This window comes from Phacochoerus africanus, chromosome 4 (genome assembly GCF_016906955.1).
Source record: "Phacochoerus africanus isolate WHEZ1 chromosome 4, ROS_Pafr_v1, whole genome shotgun sequence".
Taxonomy (NCBI): domain Eukaryota; kingdom Metazoa; phylum Chordata; class Mammalia; order Artiodactyla; family Suidae; genus Phacochoerus; species Phacochoerus africanus.
In genome coordinates this window covers 53,355,263-53,378,059 of record NC_062547.1, presented here as the reverse complement: position 1 = coordinate 53,378,059, position 22,797 = coordinate 53,355,263, and the positions used below count along the sequence as shown (strand labels likewise).

Here is a 22,797-nt window from a genome sequence, read left to right as displayed (position 1 = left end):
TTCTCTGCTACCCCTCTACCCCTGGAGCAACATCTAACGATGTAGATATTTGCCTCCATGCACAGTCTCCCACCACCACCCCCGGTTGGCTTCTGTGACTGTGAAGCCACACATAACTGGTTTTTCCCCCTCCTTACTAACTCCATCTTTCCTTTGTTGGATCTTCATTCCTGTCCCAGCAAAACAGACTGAGGGTCCCCTGGCTTGAGCCGGGGCCCTGGATCAAGTCTTCTCTTCTGGATCAGTTTTTCTCTTTTCTTTCTTCTTGTTTGATCTTTTTGGCACCATGGCTTTAAATATACTGATGAGGAGCTCCCTTCATGGCTCAGTGGTTAACGAATCTGACTAGGAACCATGGGGTTGCAGGTTCGATGCCTGGCCTTGCTCAGTGGGTTAAGGATCCAGCATTGCCGTGAGCTGTGGTGTAGCTTGCAGACGTGGCTCCGATCCCGTGTTGCTGTGGCTCTGGTGTAGGTAGGTGGCTGCAGCTCCGATTCCATCCCTAGCCTGGGAACCTCCATATGCCACAGGAGCGGCCCAAGAAATGGCAAAATGACAAACAAACAAAAAAAAATACACTGATGACTTTCAGATTGTATCTCCAGCTGAGCTACAGACTCGGATATCTAACTACCTGCTTTACTCTACACTGATAACTGAGTTTAGAACTTAGTGCCAGGCAGTGACAAAGAGGGCAGTGGCAAAAGCTAGTTGATATTTTCTCAAACATGACTGTGGCCAACAAATAACACTTAACAAACCTTGCCCCCTCTCCTATCTCAGTAAATGTTGCCATCCACCCACTTGTTCAGAACAAAAATTTAGGAATCAACCTTGACTATTCTGTGATACCAACACCATATATATCAGCTAGTCCTGCTGATACTATCTGCAAAAACATCTTGAATCCAGTCACTTGTGGCCCTCTCCATGGCTAAAATATTACTCCAAGTCACTTATTTAGTTTTCTGTGGTTCATGTAACATCACCACAAACTTGGTGGCTAAAAACTGAAGAAATGTTTTCACTCATAGTTGTGGAGGCCAGAAGTCTTAGTATCAAGGTGTCATCAGGGCCATTACCCCTAGAAGGGTTCCAGGGGAAAATTCTTTCCTGTAGCTTCTAGTGGTGACCAGGCACTCCCAGACCTGTGGCCATATCACTCTAAACTCATTGCTAGCACCACTACCTCCACTTTTGTCTGTATCAAATCTTCCTCTGCTTCTCTCTCACACTGTCTTTCATTCCTTTCTTTCTTACAGGGCCATGACTGTCACAAATGGAAGTTCACAAGATAGGGGTTGAATCAGAGCTACAGCTGCCAGCCTACACCAGTGCCACAGCAATACTGGATCTGAGCCATGTCTGTGACCTACACCATAGCTCATGCCAACACCAGAACCTTAACCCACTGAGGCCAGGGATCAAACCCACATGCTCATGGATACTAGTCATATTTGTTACCACTGGGCCATAATGGGAAGTCCCTGCTTCTCTTTTATAGGTACATGTGTGAAGGCATTTGGACCTACCTGAATAAACCAAGTAATTTCCCCATCTCAATATCCTAAAAGAATCATATCTGCAAATTGTTTTCCAGCTCAATCTGCTTCCTTCCACTCTCACCTTCACAAAGCAGGGAGGAGCAAATCTCTTGCTTAAAACCTTTCAGTGGTCACCAGTGCAATATAGCCTTACCATGGCCTCAAGACCTGTATGATCCAGCCCTTGGCTTCTTCTCTGGCCTCCCATACCTTTCCTCATTTTGTCTACTCTGTCTTACTATTCCCAACTTACTGTTATTTCTCAAGTTTGCTAAACATGTTAGAGAGAATTCCTTCTCTCTGGAGTACCCATCCCCAGCTCTTCATGGGGTCCTTTCTTATATACCTCAGTTCCAAGATCACCCACTCAGAAGGATCATTTTTGTCCTTCTCTGCCCCACTGTGAACTCCTCTATTACCTTCAGAGCACTCACTGTGCTCTGAAATCATTTTAGGAACTAATTTTGTGTGCTTATTGTTGGCTATCAGAGGTTTCTCCTCCATGGCCTAAACAGCCTAAATGACATGTTATCCAATGATAAGCTATCCTTAGGATGAACCCAGTATGTCCTGCTCATACCATACTATTGAATTGTGGTACCAATCACTTAATATAATACTTAGCTGCCTAGTATAAGTTTAGAAGAAAGATCACCAACCCTATCCCACAAATTTTACTTATTAATTAAAGCCCTTCATTAATCAAAAGAGCAGGACTCCATAGGGTAAGGAATAAAGAAAAAAACTTTATTATTTCACCTCATGGTCCCTAAATAGACATCTGCAAAATCCTAGTTCCTCTATCCTGTGGATGAAATCACAAGCAGTTTCCATAATTCTCATTCTTAGGTAATAACAAGATCTTGAGACACAAGAACACTTTTGGTTCTCTCAGTCTCACATCATTCAAAAATAATAAAACTCTAAACTCTAAACTCCAATAACCCTCTCCCCAGAAAATCCTTTTTTTTTTTTCTCTCAGCGTCTCAGTTTCTTACATCATTTAAATAAAGGATGAGCCAGGTATCTCTAAATAGTCACCCTCCTTTGAAAATCCTGAAGAGAAGAACTAACTTCTTTGGCATGGACAGGAAAGGGAGATTGTGTATTTTTGTTCTGTGGTTAGTGCACTAACCAATCAGACTAAAAGAGTTCCATTTCATCACTTTGTTTCAAAAGCTAGGATTAAATTTAAGTTTTTGTAGCTTTATCTCTGTTGAATTACATAGAGTTTACAGCCTCTTGAAACTGCAAATTCTTTTTTACAGGTTAAGTTCCCAAGTCTCCCCATGAAGAACTTGTGAGCTTCTTGTAGAAGTCCACATGGGGTTCTTTTAAATACGTGATTATATTTATCCTCATGACATTTACACTTCTTGGACTCTAGATGGCACCCTAGCCTCTTTATCTTCCGCCTTGGGAAAAGACAAATCTAATAATATTATTGTACCCTCTGAGTTCTCAGTATCTTGTCTCCAAACAGCAAAACCACCTTCCACTCCCTTGGTCCAAGAAGAGATGGGCCAAATTGCTACAGCATTGTAATTAATCTGCTGCTCAGAAATCCTGAGAAGACTCAGTTGGAGTGGAGAAGGAGCCCTCCACAGCAGTTTAAGACCTAAACTGTGAGGCCCAGACCATCAGCCTTGCTCAGACCCCATCTCTGCACAAGGCCTCCCGGCCCTTTGTCTCCCCCTTATTCAATCAGTCTGCATCTGTTTTCTCCAGCCAATTAGCCTCTCCAGGAGCGCAATGGCGGTTGCCCTCTGTGACGACATGTGGGCGGGGCAGGACGGTATATAAGAGACGCCCCACGCCTCTTCTCCAGTGGCTGAGTAGGCCACCCGCCCTGCCTTTGGTGATTTAGCTTCCAGCCTGGGAGGGCGGAGGACATGACTGAGAATGAATCTGGCAGCCTGAAGACTCACGGACGGGAATGTTGCAGCAGCAGGGGTGTTTTTCGCCGTCCCGGCAGGGTGAGCGGGAGCAGCAAGCCATTCGCCTCCGGTCGCGGGGCGACATTGCGTTCCAGGTGCTGAAGCAGCAGCTGTCCAGCGACGCTGTGGTCGTACTGCATGTGGTGGAGCGGGACCTCTTCAACCAGATCGCGCGTGGGGTGACCCGGCTCAGGCGGGAGGGCTTGGACGTGCGCAGCGAGCGCCGGGCCACTGGTAGTGCTGTAATCCGCGTCGCACTCGGGTCGCTCCTGTCTGGGAGAGCTGCGCTTCGTGCCCGCGCGTCCTCCTTCCTAGCGCGTGGCCGGCGGGTGTCCCGAGCTCTACCCGCCGTGGTCCGGAGGAGCAGGTTCTGCCTGAGGTCCCCCTGGAACAGGCTCGGTTGCCAAATGCTTGAGGAAAATCGCGGATTTACACATATAGCTCGGTTATCATCCAGGCTGTAGCAGAGATACGTGCACCTGGGCCTTTGATGTGTTACAGAAGAAATGAAGGTGTTTCCAGAGTAAATACCCAGGAAAGGAAGAAACGTTTAAAAATCAGACAGGGATGTCATGGGCTCAGGAAAAGGTCCAAGCAAACATGGGAAGTTAGAATCCAGGCACCTAGAACACTCCTTGGTAAAGATGCCTCACCACCTGGTAAAGATGGAAATAAAGGGAAATCTGACTTGCTCTCAGTAGAACTTGGTTTTTATGTCCTGCTTTGTGGAGTGCAGGTCTTCTTCACTAACTAGATGTGGTGGGTGAGGAAAGCTGAGACAAAGATAGGGTTCCTCTGATAGATGAAGTCCCCTGTCTTCTCCCCTCCATCCCCAGTACAGTATTTCTCCTCTTAGTCATTTTCATCTCCTGTACCAGGCCTTTTGCACTGTTGCACTTGTATATTCAAATGGAGATGAGAAGTGAAGAAGCCAGAAGAGCAAGTAGAGGGTGCTGACAAAACACTATCCACCTAAGCTAGGCTACTAGGGGAAAAGAAGCCCTAGATGGGGAACGAGGGCAAGAAAGAGTCTCCACTACAACTTCCCCAAGTTCCAGTGGTCCCTACATTTTTCTTATGCTATTTCCTGACAAGCTAGGACTCTCTAGAATGCCCTGCTGCTTTCATCTCATCATGTTCTACTAACCGTGTTTGTTCTTTAACTTTGTGTTTGCTCTCATTCCTGTTTTATTCTCTCCATTTACTGTCATTTCTTCTGTTTTATTTCTAACTACCTCCTTTTCTTCTGGCTCTCAATGCATGTTCTTGGCCCAGTTGTCTGTTTTCTCCCCTTTTCTTTGCCTCAGTCTTTAATCTTTCTTCCTCTGTACTTAGAAAGTTTTACATTTGGGCCAAAAATGGATCCAACCAATCCTCTACAGCCATCTTCCAGCATCAGGTTTTTAATACAAAGAATTTGAGAGTTACCAAAATTCTGAAGTCATTTCTCCTAGTTCTGTTCTTGTTGCATTCTTCTTCTGATCTGTTCAATCCACTCACCAGACCATATTTGGATGGTTCCCAAAATGAGCCATCTCTCCTTTTTGCCACCCACTAGCACCTAGTTAAATATTGCCCTCCTCAGACTGCCTATTCAACTGGTGAGACATGAAGCCACTTCCAGCAGTGAGAACTGGGAAACATGATTGGGATTCCCTCATATGTTAGTCTTCAGTTTGCTCTCTCCAGTAATAGCTAATGAAGCTTATGTCTAAACTTCTCATTTGGAGCCCTAAGGAGAGACTGCAGTCTGGTGGATTAGAGTGATGGGCTTCATGCCTCATCAACTCTGACACCCTTTAGGCTTTCTCCAAAATTCAGAGGCTAACCACACCATCCCTCTTCCTCTAGGCCAACATCCTAATGAAAGATGCTCTACTTTGAGAACTAAGTAGATAGGATTTGATCATAAAGCAACCCCTAAGAATCCCAGAAGCTTGCTACAGCTGTGCATAAAGATGGTCCCCATCAGTGTCCTTCCCATAGCCTTATTTATCTGGAAGGCCACAAAAGGAGGAAAGGGAGTTCCTGTCGTGGCGCAGTGGTTAATGAATCCGACTAGGAACCATGAGGTTGCGGGTTCGGTCCCTGCCCTTGCTCAGTGGGTTAACGATCCGGCGTTGCCGTGAGCTGTGGTGTAGGTTGCAGATGCGGCTCGGATCCCACGTTGCTGTGGCTCTGGCGTAGGCCGGTGGCTACAGCTCCGATTCAACCCCTAGCCTGGGAACCTCCATATGCCGCGGGAGCAGCCCAAGAAATAGCAACAACAACAACAACAAAAAGACAAAAAAAAAAAAAAAAAGGAGGAAAGGAGGTAACAGCCCCAGCAGTAAAGTAAGGTGAGAAACACGTTTAGTAGGTGAAGACATGTGTTGGGAAAAACTTTTGTTGTAAAGCTTGCCTCTGGTTATGCAAACCCTCTCCCTGGGGTGTAAAGACGCCCAGCATAATGCACAAAACAAAATGCTTACCCCTCAGCCCTCCCCACCAGGAAAACCCAAGTCTGGTTATTGCAGCTGTTGAGATGACTATTTCAAGTTTATTAACTGAAGTCTTGCTATTCTTTTTGTTGTTGTTGTTGTTATTTCTTGGGCCGCTCCCGCGGCATATGGAGGTTCCCAGGCTAGGGGTTGAATCGGAGCTGTAGCCACCGGCCTACGCCAGAGCCACAGCAACGCGGGATCCGAGCCGCATCTGCAACCTACACCACAGCTCACGACAACGCCGGATCGTTAACCGGCTGAGCAAGGGCAGGGACTGAACCCGCAACCTCATGGTTCCTAGTCGGATTCGTTAACCATTGAGCCACGACGCGAACTCCGTGAAGTCTTGCTATTCTGAAGGCAGTAATTTCAGAATAGAAAACAAACTGAACTCTTCGGGGATACTAGGAAAAGGAGATGGAATCTGAAAGTTGCTTGGTAGCAAAAAGTGGGTGGTGTTCAAGGGGCTTACAAGAACATCGTTGGAGACAAGCGAGGTGTTTCACATGTCCACTAAGACTTACTTAATAAGTCTGTTTTCTTGGAGCACTTTAAGGTGATGACAGAATGAACAATGACATGTGGGTTGTCATGGGGAATGGCTTGTAGGAAACATTCTCTCCCTTGCCACGTACACAACTGCAGTCCAATATGGAAAGAGAAACTGATAGCAGAGCACTGTGGGAGACTTAGAGCCTACTAGAAGATCGTCTTTGTAACCTGAGCATCTAGACCTAGCGAATCCTGCATCCCCTGCCAACACCATATATTGGAGCCTAGAAGATAGCAGATGTGATGCTGGTAAGCCCTCCAGTATCTCCAAAGCCTGAGAGTCTCTGCCATGCTGACCTATCAAAGCTCAGCTTATCTTGGGGAAATCTTGTCTTGGGGGTGGGCAGGACAGGGGAAAAGGAATGTCAAAGGAGAGCAGAGAAACACCTGGGAAGCTTGAGGGATGAACCCTAAGGCCCTAAGGAGATGAAGTTCTGAAAGAAAAGACCCCCGTCCAAATCAGATGGCTCTAACTCTTCGTTATCCTTCCATCCTCTACCCCACAACTCCTACCCTGTCCTAGCCTGGCATCACTCTCTCCTCAGCCTACCCCCAATTCTTGCTCTGATGATCATTGTTCTTAACCTAGCTCCCTACAACAAGGTAAGAAGTCCCAGGGTATTGCTGCCTTGTACAAATGCTTCTCCTTTCAGGAGATGAAACAGCAGTCCAGTGGAATTAGAACCAGAGCCAGGAGCATTGCCTGTAAAAAAAATAAATACAACAATAACAACAAATCAGTCAGTGCTATTATCACCATACCCTGTCAACCATAAACAATGTCAATGATAAAACACTTCTCCCAGGTAAAATCTCCTGGTGGTCTAAATTCTAAAGAGTTGTAGAATTATGGTTCAATTAGTCTATCTCAAAATCTTTGTTTCAAGTTGCACATTCTTATTTATCCTTTAATAAACATTATATTCTAAATGGAAGTTAATTTGGAGAACTCCCATTATTGAGTTGGCACACTCAGCTACACATGTTCACTTCCAGTAAGTTCCTAACAGTTTGGTTTGGAACCATTTGCGCTCACTTTGGGCACATATGGCATTTTCATAGTCTAAGGTACCACATATGCCTGCATTTAAACAGTGGATTTGAAATAAACCGTAGCACAGTGGTTATAAATCAACTTGAGTCACACAATTCTGTCATTCTACATCGCTGCTTGGTTGGAAGATAAAATGGTAAAACTGTGAACTACAAAGTGTAATATGTTTGGTTAAGTACAGATTTTAGTTTATACGTGAAATATTTTACTGAATTTTAGCTTTTTTTAAAAATTAAAAAAATCTAAAATAAAGAAATCTAGAAAATAAATATTATAGCAATAGTAGAACTTAGCCAAATGTCATCTTCTTTGAAGATTTCTTTAGTCCTAAAAGCTACATCATCTTGCTGCCTGGCAGCATTTCAGCTCCTCTCAAAGGATATCCTAGGTATCCTGCCACCTTGTCACTGACCTACTCCACTTCTATTCCTCCTCTCCTTGCCCAGCTACCAGTCCAGGTTCTAGCATTGCAGCTGCTCCCCTGGCACATATCCTTATGTTCTTACCCCCTCTCCCAGAGTCTTAATCACTTGGCCAGAAGACTTTCCTCCTGTCCCTGTAGCATTCATATGGAAATCTGAGGGCACAACAACTTGCAGCCTCCCCACATCCCCATTCCAGCCAAGTCCATCTTTTCTATCACCAATTCTCTCCCAACTTCAGGGGTTCTTAACCTAGCATTCCAGTAGATAGAATTCAAGGGCGCATGAATTTGGATGGGAAACAATTTACGTCTTTATCTTCACTAGTCTAGATAAAAGTGAGCAACTCCTTCCATTAACAGTGGAGACAACAAAACACAGTAATATTAGCAGGACCTACTTTTACAAGTAAAATCATAGATATTTTCATGTACATTACAGTTTGCTGCAGATATTTGAGAATGTCATTTATACTTATCAGTAATTCAAAATGCTAATGTACCTTGTTATTTAATGTGTTAATAAATAAGCACACATGTTACTATAGCAGAAACTAATTTTAGTATTTTGATAATAATTTCAACATAATTAATTTCCTTTGTAACCCTATGTATTTTGTTTTATGTATTTAAAAATATTCTGGGGGGACTTTCATGACATGATAAAGGGCATGTATTAAAAATCCACAGCTACCAACATAGCCAATGGAAGGTTTCCCTCTAAGATCATAAACAAGACAAAATGTCCACTTTCACCATTGTTACTCAATATTGTGCTGTGAAATTCTTGCCAAAGCAATTAGACAAAACAAAGAGAAGTCATCCAAACTGGAAAGGAAGAAGTAAAACTTTCTGTCATCACTGATCCTATATTTTAAAAATCCCAAAGAATCTGTGAATACACACTCACACACACACACACACACACACACACACACACACACACACATTACTAGAGAAACAAGTTTAGTTTCGTAAAATTGTAGGGTACATGACCAAAACACAAAATTCAGTTGTGTTTCTATACACTAGCATTTCTATTTACAATAAAAAACAATCCATTTACTGTAGCTGCCAAAGAATAAAATACCTATGCATAAATTTAACCAGAAAGATGAAGGACTTCTATATTGAAAACTATGAAACATTGCTGAAATAAATTAAAGAGCAAGTAAATGGAAAGCTATCCCATATTCATTGCTGGAACACTTAATATTGTTCAGTCAAAACCACAAAAAGTGATATACAGATTCAATATCATCCTAACAAAATTCCAATAGCTTTTTTTTTTTTTTTAGAAATGGAAAAACCAATACTCTGTGATTTCAAGGGCCCTAAATAGCTTCAACGATCTTGAAGAAAAAGAACAAAATTGTAGGACTCACACTTCCTGATTTTAATACTGTTTACAAAAGTTATCACGGAGTTTCTGTCCTGGCTCAGTGGTTAATGAACCCAACCAGGAACCATGAGGCTGAGGGTTTGATCCCTGGCCTTGCTCAGTGGGTTAAGGATCCAGCATTGCCAGTGAGCAGTGGTGTAGGTTGCAGATGTGGCTCCGATCCCGTGTTGCTGTGGCTCTGGCATAGGCCGGTGGCTACAACTCCAATTAGACCCCTAGCCTGGGAACCTCCATATGCCACGGGAGCGGCCCTAGAAAAGGCAAAAAGACAAAACAAAACAAAAAGAAAAAAAGTTATCAGAACAGTGTGGTACTGGCATAGACCACTGGGATGGAATTGATTGTCTAGAAATAAGCACATATATTTAGGGTCAGTAGATTTTGAACAATGGAGAAAGAATAGTCTCTTGAAAAAATGGTATTAGGAAAGCTGGATATCCACATGCAGAGAATGAAGTTGGACCCCTACCTAATACCACACACAAAAATTAACTCTAGATCAACAACATAAATACAGGAGATAAAATAGTAAAACTACTAAGAAAAAAATAGGGATAAATTTTGTAATCTCGGATTTGGCAATGGATTCTTAGGATACTAAACGCAAGAGCAACAGAGAAAAATATATAAATTATACTTAACCAAAATTAAAAATAACGAAAAGACAGCCAACAGAATGGAAGAAAATATTTACAACTCATATGGCTAATAAAGGTCTAGTATCCAGAATATATAAAGAACTCTTAGAACTAACAAAAAGATAAACAACCCAATTTTTATTTTTAGCTTTTTCACAGCCATATGGAAGTTCCCAGGCTAGGGATTGATTCAGAGCTATAGCTGCCAGCCTATGCCACAACAATAGCCACACCAGGTCCAAGCTGTACCTGAAGGGCCAGGGATTGAACCCTCACCTTCATGGATACTAATAGGTTTCATAACCTGCTGAGTCACAATGGGAAGTCCTAACCAACCTAATTTTTAAAATATGCAAAGGAATAGACATTTCTTTCTTTTTTTTTTTTTTTTTGACTTTTTGCCTTTTCTAGGGCCACTTCCTGTGGCAAATGGAGGTTTCCAGCTAGGGGTCTAATCAGAGCTATAGCCACCGGCCTACGCCAGATCCACAGCAACTTGGGATCCAAGCCGCGTCTTCGACCTACACCACAGCTCACGGCAACGCCAGATCCTTAACCCACTGAGCAATGCCAAGGATCAAACCCTCAACTTCATGGTTCCTAGTCAGATTTGTTAACCACTGCGCCACAATGGGAACTCTAGGAATAGACATTTCTTCAAAGAAAATATACAGATGGCCTACAAGCACATGAAAATATATTAGCCTTTAGGGAAATGCAAATCAAAACCATAGTGAGGCACTTCACACACAGTAGTGTGGCTATTAATAAAAAAGAAAAAGAAAAAAAGGAGAAATTGGAACACTTCTACATTGCTGGAGGGAATGTAAATTGTTCAAGAACTGTGGAAAATAGATTCCAGTGACCCAGAATAGAATTACCAATGGCCCAGCAATTCTTTTCCTAAATATTTACCCAAAGAATTAAAAACTGGTACTTAAGCACATGTACATGCAAGTTTATAGGAGCACTGTTCACAACAGCTGAAGTTGCCCAAATATCCATCAATGGACAAACTGTGGTATATATATAAAATGAAATATAATTTAGCCATAAAAAGGAATTAAGTACTGATACAAACTACAATATGGTGCACACCTGGTGTGTGTTAAGTGAAAGAAGCACCACACAAAACATTGCATATAATATGATTCCATTTATATGAAATATCCAGAATAGGTAAATTCACAGAGGCAGATCAGTGGTTGCCAGGGCTGGAAGAAGCGAAGATTGGGGAGTGCTGGGGACTGAGTTGTGCCACCCCAAATTTGCATGTTGAAGCCCTAATTCTCAATGTGATGGTATCTTAAGATGGGGCCTTTGAGAATATTTAGGTTTAGATAAGGTCATGAGAGTAAGTCCCACAGAACCACAAGAAAGCAAATTTTTATTAAGCCACCTAGTCTGTGGCATTTTATTACAGGAGCCCAAGCTAAGATGGGAACTAACTGCTTAACAAGTATGAGGTATCCTTTGGGATGATGAAAATATTCTGGAACTTAAATAGAGATAGTGGTTGTACCACATTGTGAATGTACTAACTGCTACTTTGAATGGTTAATTTTACGTTATTTCAATTTCACTTCTTTTTTTTTTTTTTTTTGTCTTTTTGCCATTTCTTGGGCTGCTCCCGCAGCATATGGAGGTTCCCAGACTAGGGGTCTAATTGGAGCTGTAGCTGCCGGCCTACACCAGAGCCAGAGCAATGCAGGATCCAAGCCACGTCTGCGACCTACACCACAGCTCATGGCAATGCCCTACACCACGGCTCACGGCAAAGGTGGATCGTTAACCCGCTGAGCAATACCAGGGATTGAACCCACAATCTCATGGTTTCTAGTTGGATTCGTTGACCACTCCTCACTTCATTTTTTTTTTTAAACAAACAAAAAACATGAGAAGTAGCCTTCACTACATGGTGAGAAGGTTCCAAAGAATGCAGAGAAGCCTAACAAAACTGGATCATTCCTATCAATATAACACACTATGAAACATCTGTTTTCAAACAAAACCAAAACCGTCTTTGATCTTTTGGCTCCTGCAGTTAGCATTCCATATTGCTGATCCCCTTTATGGCAGAACACCTCCCAAAGGATATCAATATATACCATCATCACTTCCAGTCTGTCCTCCAACCTCACCAGAGCCCTGTTCCCCTGGGTTCTCAACTTACTTCCCTTGGCAGCATTGGATGGTTGATCTTTTTCTTCTCTTTTTCACACTCACCTCTTCTACAATACCACACTTACCTCTTTTTCTTTCTTTAAAACTGGCCTTTTTTTCCCTCAGCCTGCTATGCTGCTGCTTCTTCTTTCTCAACTTACTGGAATATCCCAGGCCCGGTCTTTGACCTCTACACCCAATTTCCAGGTGAGCTCATCCTGTATCATTGTTTTAAATACAATTTATTGGCCAATGACCTTTCACTTTACATCTCCCACTGGACCTCGCACTGGATAGATGCTGGTATCTATCTGCTACTTGACTTCTTTAATAGGTATCAAAAACCATACTCTCCCTTCGCCACAATCTGCCTCCTCCCTGCCTTTCCTATTCGCCAATTGCTCAGGCCCAAATTCCTCTGGTTATATGCCACTTCTTTACTTCTTATACATCAATTTTATTTGCTCCACTTTTGAAGTATATCCAGAATTTGACTATGTCTCACAACCTGGCCAGCTGCTACGTGGTCTGGTCCAAGGTCCTGCTTCAGTCTACAGTCTACTCTCCATATGGTAGGCAGAAGATCCTTGGAAATCAGGCCATATCTTACACACCTCAGTTCTCCTCTCTACTCAAAGTCAATATCCAGGCTGGCACCAGGCCCTCTCACTCAGTTCCAACTATATTGTCTGTTTTATATTCCTTGCTGGCCTTGGCATCTTCTCTTTTCTCTCCCCCAGATGGCATCTGGCTTCTTCCTGACTCTTTTCAAATTTCTCCTTAAAAGTTACATCTTTAGAGGTTTTCTGAACCATCTACTTTTCCCTCTGCCTTTCTTTTACCTATATCTCCTTCTGATCTTATTTCTGTATTTTTCTTCACCATAATTATCAATCTCAAAATATAATTGCTTTATTTTGCCTTTTTTCCTTTATTTTTGGGGCCACGCAGCATAGTGGAAGTTTCCAGGCTAAGGTCAAATCAGAGCTGCAGTCACAGCCATGGCTCATGGCAACACCAGGTCCTTAACCCACTGAGGGAGGCCAGGGATCGTTACCACTGAGACGCAACGGGAACTCCTATTTTTGTCTTTCTTTTCGGGAATGTGAGCTGCTTGAGCACAGTTATTTTGTTTTCTTCTCTGTTCATCCCTAGTCCTTGCCCTCCAGGATCTTAGAGGATTTCCTGGGTGAGCTAGAAGGAACGAAGGCAGATCAAGCATGTTGAGGTAAAGGCAGGAAGCTCATGGGGCACATGGTGATTGTGAGATAAGGTCAAGCTGGCCAGAAGTTCCTGAAGGCCAAGTACGCCACTAGAGGAATTAGGATATTATTGTGAGGGTTGAGGAAGACACCCTCCCTTCTCTCAGTGCCTCCCTTTGATTAAGGCTTCAATGTGAAAGAAATGATTATGCAAAACTTGGAAGTAGAAAAGAGATTATTAGTGATGAGAGTTCCCTCTTGACCAAAATTTAGTCATGCTCCTCCGAGCCCTCTTTTTAACTAGGCCTTGCTCTAGTGGTTTCCATGTCCTGCCTTGGAGAGTCTAATTGCAATAAGAATGCTAGGTCAGTCAGTCCCCTAACCTTTAATATCTGGTCACTCTCCAAAGCTTACCAAATTTTCTCATCCTCCACAACCTTCCAGGTGATATTTGATGGCCCTGGCCTGCCTTCAGCAGAAATCCTATTAAATCAGTTTAGCCAGAATCTCTTTACTCTTTTTTTTTTTTTTTTTAAGAATTTCTCCACTCTTGATGACTTCTCAGTCATTTTCCAGCCGCTGACCCCCACCCTCCTCCTTGGCTATAAATCCCCACTTTTCCTTACTGAATTTGGAATTGAGCCCAATTTCTCGCTTCACTTACACTGACACACTGCAAGGTGTGCTTACAGTGGTGTGCTTAGCATTGTCTGACAGATCTTTGACAGCTTATCTGATTCCATGTACACCTTTGATTGACTTCTATTGACTATTTTACAATCCTGTATGGGTAGAAATTAACTTATAGAAAACTGAGGAAGTTCCTTTTGTGGCTTCCTTTAGGAACCTGACTAGTATCCATGAGGATGTGGGTTCAATCCCTGGCCTTGCCCAGTGGGTTAAGGATTTGGAGTTGCTGTGGTTGTGGCTGTGGCCAGCAGCTGCAGCCTCTGATTTGACTCCTAGAAGGTGTGGCTCTAAAAAGAACAAGGAAAGAAGAAGAAGAAGAGGAAGAGGAAGAGGAAGAAGAAAACTGATAGTAATGCAGATGGTTTCTGTGTGGCAGCAAGGTCAAAGATTCATATTTATAGCAATATATATAAAATTTGTCAAGGGAGGCCCCCGCTTTATCTCGGTAGAAAGAAACAAACCAGAGGTATAAACCATACCTTAGACATTACAGTTTATTATACTCTTATATATATTAACCTGCCCTCCATCTGTTAGCAATTTCTTTTCAACATCGATTATTTAAATAAACCCCATCAAAATCTCCTTTGAATTGGTTATATCATACAATGTCCCTCATTAATAGTTGAATTAAAATCTTGAAGTGTGTGCATCATTTATGTTTTCATGGGAGTCATGTATTTTACTTTTTTAAAATTATTTTTTGAAAAAGTCACCTCAATGAGGTCTTATTTGACCACCCTAATCTAAAAACAGAACTCCACCAATTAATTACCCTACTTTTGTTTTGTTCTCACTACCTGACTTGTCTGTTTGTGCTAACTGTTCCCTTCACTAGCAGTCAGCTTGCCAGGGCAGAAGTTTTAGTGTTTGTTCAAGCTCTATCAATAAAGACAGTGAATAGATGAATGAATGAGCAAATGAATGAGTGAGTGAATGGCACGCAGTCTGGAGCACAGGAGTGGGGACTTTACATTTGATGTTAAAGCACTCTTGCTGTTTTTGCATTCTTGTTAACTGAGCCCCTGAATTCTTTTTCCACTAGGCTTGACTTTTGGACTTCCATACTTGTCTCTACATTTTTCAATTTTAGAAAGAATCTTGCTAAATATGTTTAGCCAGAATGTCCCTTTTTGATATCTGATCACCCTGAATATATAATGGGTGATTAGATACATAAATAATATATAGAGTTTGTTCATCCTCTACTATCCCCCAGGGGATGTCTGATAACCTGGCCTACCTTCAACAAAAACCCTATTAGACTGGTTTAGACAGAATTCCCCGTTAGTAATTTTCGATCCACAGACACTGCCTGCTCTTCCCACTCACTGCCTCTGTCTTTGGCTATAAATTTCCACTAACCTTGTACTCAGTTGAATTCAATCGTTGAATTCAATCATTCAAGATCCGAGTGTAATGGTACCCACACCTATCTTGATGGACCCCTTGAATAGAGTCTTTCTTACCGTGCTTTAACAAGTGTCATGAATGAATAATTTTTTTCCTTAGCATAGATCCCGCATTATCTCTAACCTCTAACCACAGCTGTGTAACTTGGCACAAGAAGAGGGGTGGACCTTGAAAGATGCAGATGCTTGAGACAATAAGGCCTTAATAACGAAACAATAGCAATCACTGTTGGTTACTCTGTAGCAAGCGTATTTCCAAGTGCTTTCGTTGTATTCACCCACTAGCCAGTTTCCCTAGCAAGGGCCAGGAATGTGCTGGAGTCTGTCAGTGGCTGGTCACCTGTCTGGGAGCAGCTTGGCGCTTTCCCTTTGCTACTATTTTTCTCTGCTGAGTCGGGGGGTTACTGACCCCTCTGGGTTTTTAGCAGGATTGTCCTTGTTCCGGAGATCGGGTTGGATCTCCCGCCCAGCTAGGCGGGGCGGTCTGGAGAGCAAGACAACGCCGAGTCCTCCAGAACTCCGTGGCTCCTGGCAGGCGCTCAGTAGGCGGTTCTCTCGCTCTGTGGCCGGGAGGTTCTGGCGACTGCGGGCCTGGCTGGTGACGTAGGGCAGAGCAGCAGGCTGCCTCAGAAAACAGACCTCTTTCAGGGCCTCGTTTCAACAGCGTGTCAGGATGGCCGAGTGGTCTAAGGCGCCAGACTCAAGGTATGTACCTTGCCTATGGGTGTTCTGGTCTCCAGATGGAGGCGTGGGTTCGAATCCCACTTCTGACATGTGATATGTTTTGTTTTTTAACCCCTTCGTTTAAGCTATGCTGGAGCCGCTGGCTTTTATGTTTTGTTTGTTTTTTTGGATCTTCCGGGAAGGCGGCCATACTCAGATTTTCCCCATTGCTTCATTTGTCTCCGCTGTTTTTTCATATTCGCAGTAGTTGAGCGACTGCGGAGAGGGAAGAGGGAGATTGTTTAATGTACTAGACGATCTTGTCACTAGATTTACTTACACGGTTCGTCACACTTTTTACATGTAGTCTAGTACATTACAGAAAAGGTAAGCTGTAACTTCCCTGGTGGTCTAGTGGTTAGGATTCGGCGCTCTCACCGCCGCGGCCCGGGTTCGATTCCCGGTCAGGGAAGCACGTGATGTTTTCCTTTCCTTCTGTTTTCTGCTGCAAAAGTAAAAAACTATTTGGTAACTTTATCTTACGGGTGAAACTAATTATCAGAGATGATCGTGGTTAATAAGTGTCGGCTGTGTGCGATCGTTATCCTTTATCTCCAAAATCCTCCAAAAAGTAAACCCAGGAGTGGCCGCAAATGCCAGATCTTCTAATGTTCTGGGTTAAAAAATCTCCACGAATGTCCAACAGACCATTACAGTGGCACATGTCACCTAGAGGGGTGACTCAGGAAGGTCTTTAGGCAAGTCTTGCTCAGAAATCAGGTAATTCTCCTCCACTGCAACATCTGTCTTTTTATTTTGAAGATACATTTAAATAATTAAAATAATGACACAATGAACATTGGTGTTCTTTCTACCTATTTATGACATAAGTTATTTGCTACGTTTTCTCTTTCTCTCTAGAGTTTCCCTGGCTTCCCAACCATTTGAAAATTGCATATGACTTTCATTACACTATGAAAAAACAATGTTAATGTCTTCATATGCCAGTCCACATTCAAATTTCTCATAATTTTTCTCAAAATAACATTGATATCTGCTTTTTCAAAATTTCTATTTTAGGAGTTTTCATTGCCCATTTTTCTATTGTGATACCTGTGGAAAATTACCTGTTTTAATAATAAAAACACTTTGGTCACATTTAAGTTGAATCTTAGTATTTGTATACTATTCTGACCCTTTATGCCTAATTTGTTGTTTTTCAAAGTATTTATTTCTCCCTGGGTACATTTTTTAGACCTCCAAGGCAGAGCTGTTAAGATGTATTCTAACTCATTTTAATTACAACCTGGCTTGCCAAAAGATCCCAGGTATTGGACAAATAATTTTGCCTCTACTTTCCTGTGTCCTAGTGAAATGACAACACTTATGACTTGGACCTACCCAGAGCCCAAACTGGGACTTGAACCCACAGTTTTTTAATTAGAATCACTCACCTAAGTGTCTAGACTTACTGAAGTTAAGGTTCTTTGTGTCTCAGCATAGAAAGAATTCAGCAAGAGACAGATTGATTGGCAAGAAATAGATTTATTAAGACAGGACACTTGTGAGAGATAAAAGCAGACAGCAAAAAAGCACTGCCCCGAGGATTGGGTGGCTACGTTTTTATGGTCCAAGGAAAATGGGAAGGGGAAAAGACCACCTTCTTCCCAGTTCTTCCTAGTTCTTTGAGTAGATGTCAGGTTTACACCATTAGCTCCTCCTTCCTACTGAGTAAGACAGTATTTGACCCTAGGAGGTCAAACTAGGATGGTCCTGGTGCTTATTCAAATCAGCAGAAAGGTGGTGACTTATGCTAAAATACGCTGAATCATCTCAGGTTTCTGTATAATGAGGGTCTCTTACTTTGGAATGTCATCTTTCCTTTAAATTCCTGTCCTTTGTCCTGTAACTGAGCTAGGGCCCTGTGGGACTCCTGGGCACAAAAGCCTTTCTGTGTCCCCCATTTCTTGCTTTTATGAAATGGACCTCATTCACCCTCCATGAACTTCCCATAGCTCCTAGGAACTTGTTGAGATAGTTGCTGAATAGGTAAGGAAGGGGCTGCAACGACCAGGGAGGAACAGTAAGGAAATAATAATAATCCTTGAGGCAGGATCCTGGTTCCCTCTCAAGGGATACACATAATGATGTTGGCATCTTATACGCCTAAGAGAAAAGTTATATTCCTTATGCTTCTTTTAGAAATGAATACTTTAAAATTGAACAGCTTAGAGTCTTTCCTTGTTCTTCTCCCTGGCTTATTTGTACCCTAAACACAATCAGCTGTAAGCTGTGTTTACAGCTTAGCCACCTTGAGCACAATTGCCTGTGGGAAGATTATTAGCACATGATGTTTTTCAGGAATTTTGCTAGTTTGTTCTAATATCTGATCAATATACCATTTTCACAAGTACTATTATTCTAGGCAATAACCCAGAAGACCAGCCTCATGACCATGCTGAGATCTGACGTCAGCCTTGGTGACTAAGATTCCCCCAGGGAAAGAAGAATGCATGCCCGCCCCAATCCTGATTTCTATCTGAAAACCTATTTCCTCCTTTTTACTATAAAACTCTCTACAGTTCTTCCCAATAGAGGGCACAGTCTTTACGGCATCAGGCTGTTGTGTCCTCCTTTGCCTGGCAAACAATGAAAGCTATTTTTTTCTCCTTCACCCAAAACTCTGTCTGCATGTGTCTATTCAGCACAAGTAGACAGAGGCCAAATTTTGGCAACAGCCCTAAGGATCATTATCTTCCTGAACTTGAATGCAGGCCTCATTTTATCATTCATTTAATGACCTGAGGCATATCTCATGCTTTATTTATGGTTTTACAGTTAAGCAAGACTGCTTTGTTCTGATAGCTTTCTTGAGTTATTATTAACTTACAGTTGTCTCTCAAATTCCCTAGGTTTCCCCCTTCTATATGTGGTCCCCTACTGGGAGGTCTAAAACTGTTCCCAAAGCTTGGGTTCTTGTCTTATAGCAGAAAGAATTCAGAAATGAGATGGAAATTGAGAAAGAAAATTGAGGATTTATTTAAGTGAGAACTACACCTCTTAAGGAGAGGTGGGCAGAGAGGCGAGCAGCTGCCCTGCATTTTTTGGCACACCAGTTATATATGGGGCATCTAATTATATGGGCAGGATATTCACTGGGAAGGTGGGGTTTGAGGGTTATATTCCTTAATTTTCCTGAAGGGAGGAAGGGTTTTTGTCCTTATATAGTTTTATAAGAAGTGTCATGGCGTCATGTATGATGGGTACTTCTTATCTGCGTAGCTAACTTTATTATAATTTCACCATAATGAGGACATAGTGAACAACAGGTTACATCTGGACACTGGAGATTTGTGCTCTTTTCCACCTTTCTTTGTCTGCCCCCAGGGCACTTACCACCAAAAAAGGTGTGGTTTTCTATCAATCTGGAGGTTTGGCTTTTCTTTATCCACCCATGGACCCTCCTGTTTGTGATGTGTGGTTTCCCGCCATCTGGCCCCATGCACTCCTTCTTTGCTCATGACTATCTTCTTGCTGTAACACAGCTACCTGTGTAACTATCCTAATCCATCCCCATCACTAACAGTCCTTTCTTTCCTTCTTCTGTTGCAGAAACCACAAAAACCGTGACAGTGGAAGGAGACAAACAGCACTCGGAGATATGGAAAAGCAAGGTTTATTCAGCACAGGTTTGGGCTCAGAGGAGTCACCTCCAGAGTCTGAGCACCAGGTCTTTGTTCTCAGTAACTTTTACACATTACAAGGTCTTGATTTTCCCATGTAAGCATCCTGGACCTACCCCCCTTCCCCAAGCAGATGGTGTTCCTCCCTAAGAAACTGAGCAAGCAAGGTTACAGAAGTGGAACTGATAAGCAATGCTGGGTACAAGATTAGCAGGGCTGCTGGCTTGGACATAGGGCACACAGTTGTTACATTGTTACAAGAATAGCTGGAAAGGCTTGCAGCTGCATTTTTAGCCAAGTGGGGGGGTTGTTCTTAAGTTAAAACTCTTATTTCACTTCCTTCCTTCCTTTCTTCCTTTCTTCTTTTCTCTCTTTCTCTCTTTCTTTTGTCCATCCTTGTGTGGAGTATAACACAAGGAATGATGGCTGGTAGTCAGTTTAAATTGAGTTTATGTGGGGACTTTAAGAGTTTAAGTGGACTTTTCAGAAGGCAAGCTGTATATACCCTCTCTAAGCTTTAGTTTTCCCATTGGTAAGACTGGCCAATCCAAGGGTGAAGAAGAAAGAATGAAACTCTAACCTTTAAGTTTCATTTTGAAATCTTCCCTCATCTTTAAAAGGAATTTGAAAGAATCTATAGATATAAAAACAAAGGATTAAAAAAAAAGCTGCAAGGATATATAAATGTAATTGTTTTTCTGTAAGTGGTAGGATTATGAAAATTTTAAATTTTCTTTGTGATTTCATGCATCTGCTGATTTTTCTACCATGGGTATATAACATTTATTAGTTGAAAGATAATACAATTTACTTGAAAAAGTTCTCACACCTTACACAAAAATCAGCTCAAAAATGAATCATAGTTTTAAACGTAACATAAAAATATAAAACCTTTAAGGAAAACATAGGACAAAACCTTCAGGCCTTAGAGCTTAATGACGAATATTTAGAAATGACAACAAGGGAGTTCCCATTTTGGCTCAGTGGCAACAAACCCAACTAGTATCCATGAGGATGCAAGTTCAATCCCAGCCTCCCTCAAGGGGTTAAGGATCTGATGGACATATACCAGCAGCTTCAGCTCCAGCTCCAGTTTGACACCTAGCCTGGGAACTTCTGTATGCCACAGGTGAGGCCCTAAAAAGGAAAAAAAAAAAATGACAACAAAAACACGATCCATAAAAGAAAATATTATATTGGACCTCATAAAAATTAAAACCTTATTCTGCAAGATACCTTGTTAAGAGCATATCAAGACAAGCTACAAACAGAAAAAAATATTTGTGAACTGCATATCTGACAAAGTATTCATATTCAGGATATATAGAGAATCCTCAAAAGTCAATGGAAGGGTGTTCCCTGTCTTGGCTCAGTGGTAAAAACTGACTAGTATCTATGAGGACTCAGGTTTGATCCCTGGCTGGCCTCACTAAGTGGGTTAAGGATCCAGTGTTGCTATGAGCTGTGGTGTATGCCATAGTCATGGCTGGGAACCCATGTTACTGTTACTGTGGCTGTGGTGTAGGCCAGCAGCTACAGCTCTGATTTTACCCCTACCCTGGGTACTTCCATATGCTGCAAGTGCAGCTCTAAAAAGGCAAAAAAAAAAAAAAAAAAGGTAAAAAAGAAAACAATCCAATTAGAAAATGAGCCAATGACAGGATCAAACATTGATGGCCAAACTGTGGAAGTTCAGATTAAATGAGATATCACCAAACATTTTTAAGAATAGCTAAAATAAAAAATAGCAATAACACCAAATGCTAATGAAGATGAAGAAAAGCTAGATCACTTATTCATTGCTGGTGAGAATGTAAATGGTTTAGCCACTTAGCAAAGAGAGTGTCAGGCAATTTTTCACAAAATGAAATATGTACTTACCATATGACCCAATGATTAAAATCTTAGGTATTTGTCCCAGAGCAATGAAAACTGATGTTCATACAAAAACCTATACCACAAATGTTCATAACACATTTATATTATATTTATAACAGCTAAAGAACAGGAAACAACTGAAACGCCCTTCAATAGGTGAATGGTTAAACATACTGTGGTATCATCTTACCATAGAATGCTACTTAGCAATAACAACAAATGAACTATTGCTGCAGACAACTTCAAGGAATTATGCAGAGTGAAAAAGTCAATCTCAAAAGGTCACATTTACATAATTCCATTTACACAACAATCTATAAATTATAAAATTATAGTGATGGAAAACAGATTAGTGGTTGCCAGGTGTTGGGGATGTTTAGGGGAGGGAGTGAGGTGGGGATGACTTTGGGGGGGGATAGCAAGAGGAAGATCTTTGTGCTGATGAAATAGTTCTTTATCTTGATTGCGGTGGTTTTAATAAGAATATAAGCATGTGATAAATTACACAGAACTACCAATACACATTGTATCAATGTTACATTTTTTATTTTGGTATTAATTATGTTAAATGTAACCATTAGCAGAAATTGGGTGAAAGGCACATTGGGACCTGTCTGTACTCTTTTGGCAATTTCCTGTGAATCTATATTTTATTTTATTTTTTTATTTTTTTGTCTTTTGTCCTTTTAGGGCCGCACCCATGGCATATGGAGGTTTCCAGGCTAGAGGTGGAATGGGAGCTATAGCTGCCCGCCTACGCCAGAGCCATAGTAAAGCCAGATCTGAGCCACCTCTGCGACCTACACCACAGCTCACAGCAATGCCAGGGATCAAACCCACAACTTCACGGTTCCTAGTTGGATTGGTTTCTGCTGTGCCACGAGGGGAACTATATATATATAAACATATATATATTTAATTACTTGCTCCTGGAATCCAACTAGGTACGATGAGGTTGTGGGTTCAATCCCTCTCTCAGTGGGTCAAGGATCCAGTGTTGCAGTGAGCTGTGGTGTAGGTTGCAGACATGGCTCGGATCTAGCATTGCTGTGGTTGTGGCATAGGCCGGCAGCTG

General features: G+C 42.0%; 2 non-coding genes across 2 annotated transcripts; both read left to right on the top strand.

Moving 5' to 3' along the window:
* Window positions 1-16,165: 16,165 nt before the first annotated feature.
* TRNAL-CAA (transfer RNA leucine (anticodon CAA)) lies at window positions 16,166-16,271 on the top strand. The gene is made up of 2 exons: window positions 16,166-16,203; window positions 16,226-16,271. It is a non-coding gene; the product is annotated as a tRNA-Leu (tRNA).
* Window positions 16,272-16,561: 290 nt separating this feature from the next.
* TRNAE-CUC (transfer RNA glutamic acid (anticodon CUC)) lies at window positions 16,562-16,633 on the top strand. The gene has a single exon. It is a non-coding gene; the product is annotated as a tRNA-Glu (tRNA).
* The last annotated feature ends 6,164 nt before the right edge of the window (window positions 16,634-22,797 follow it).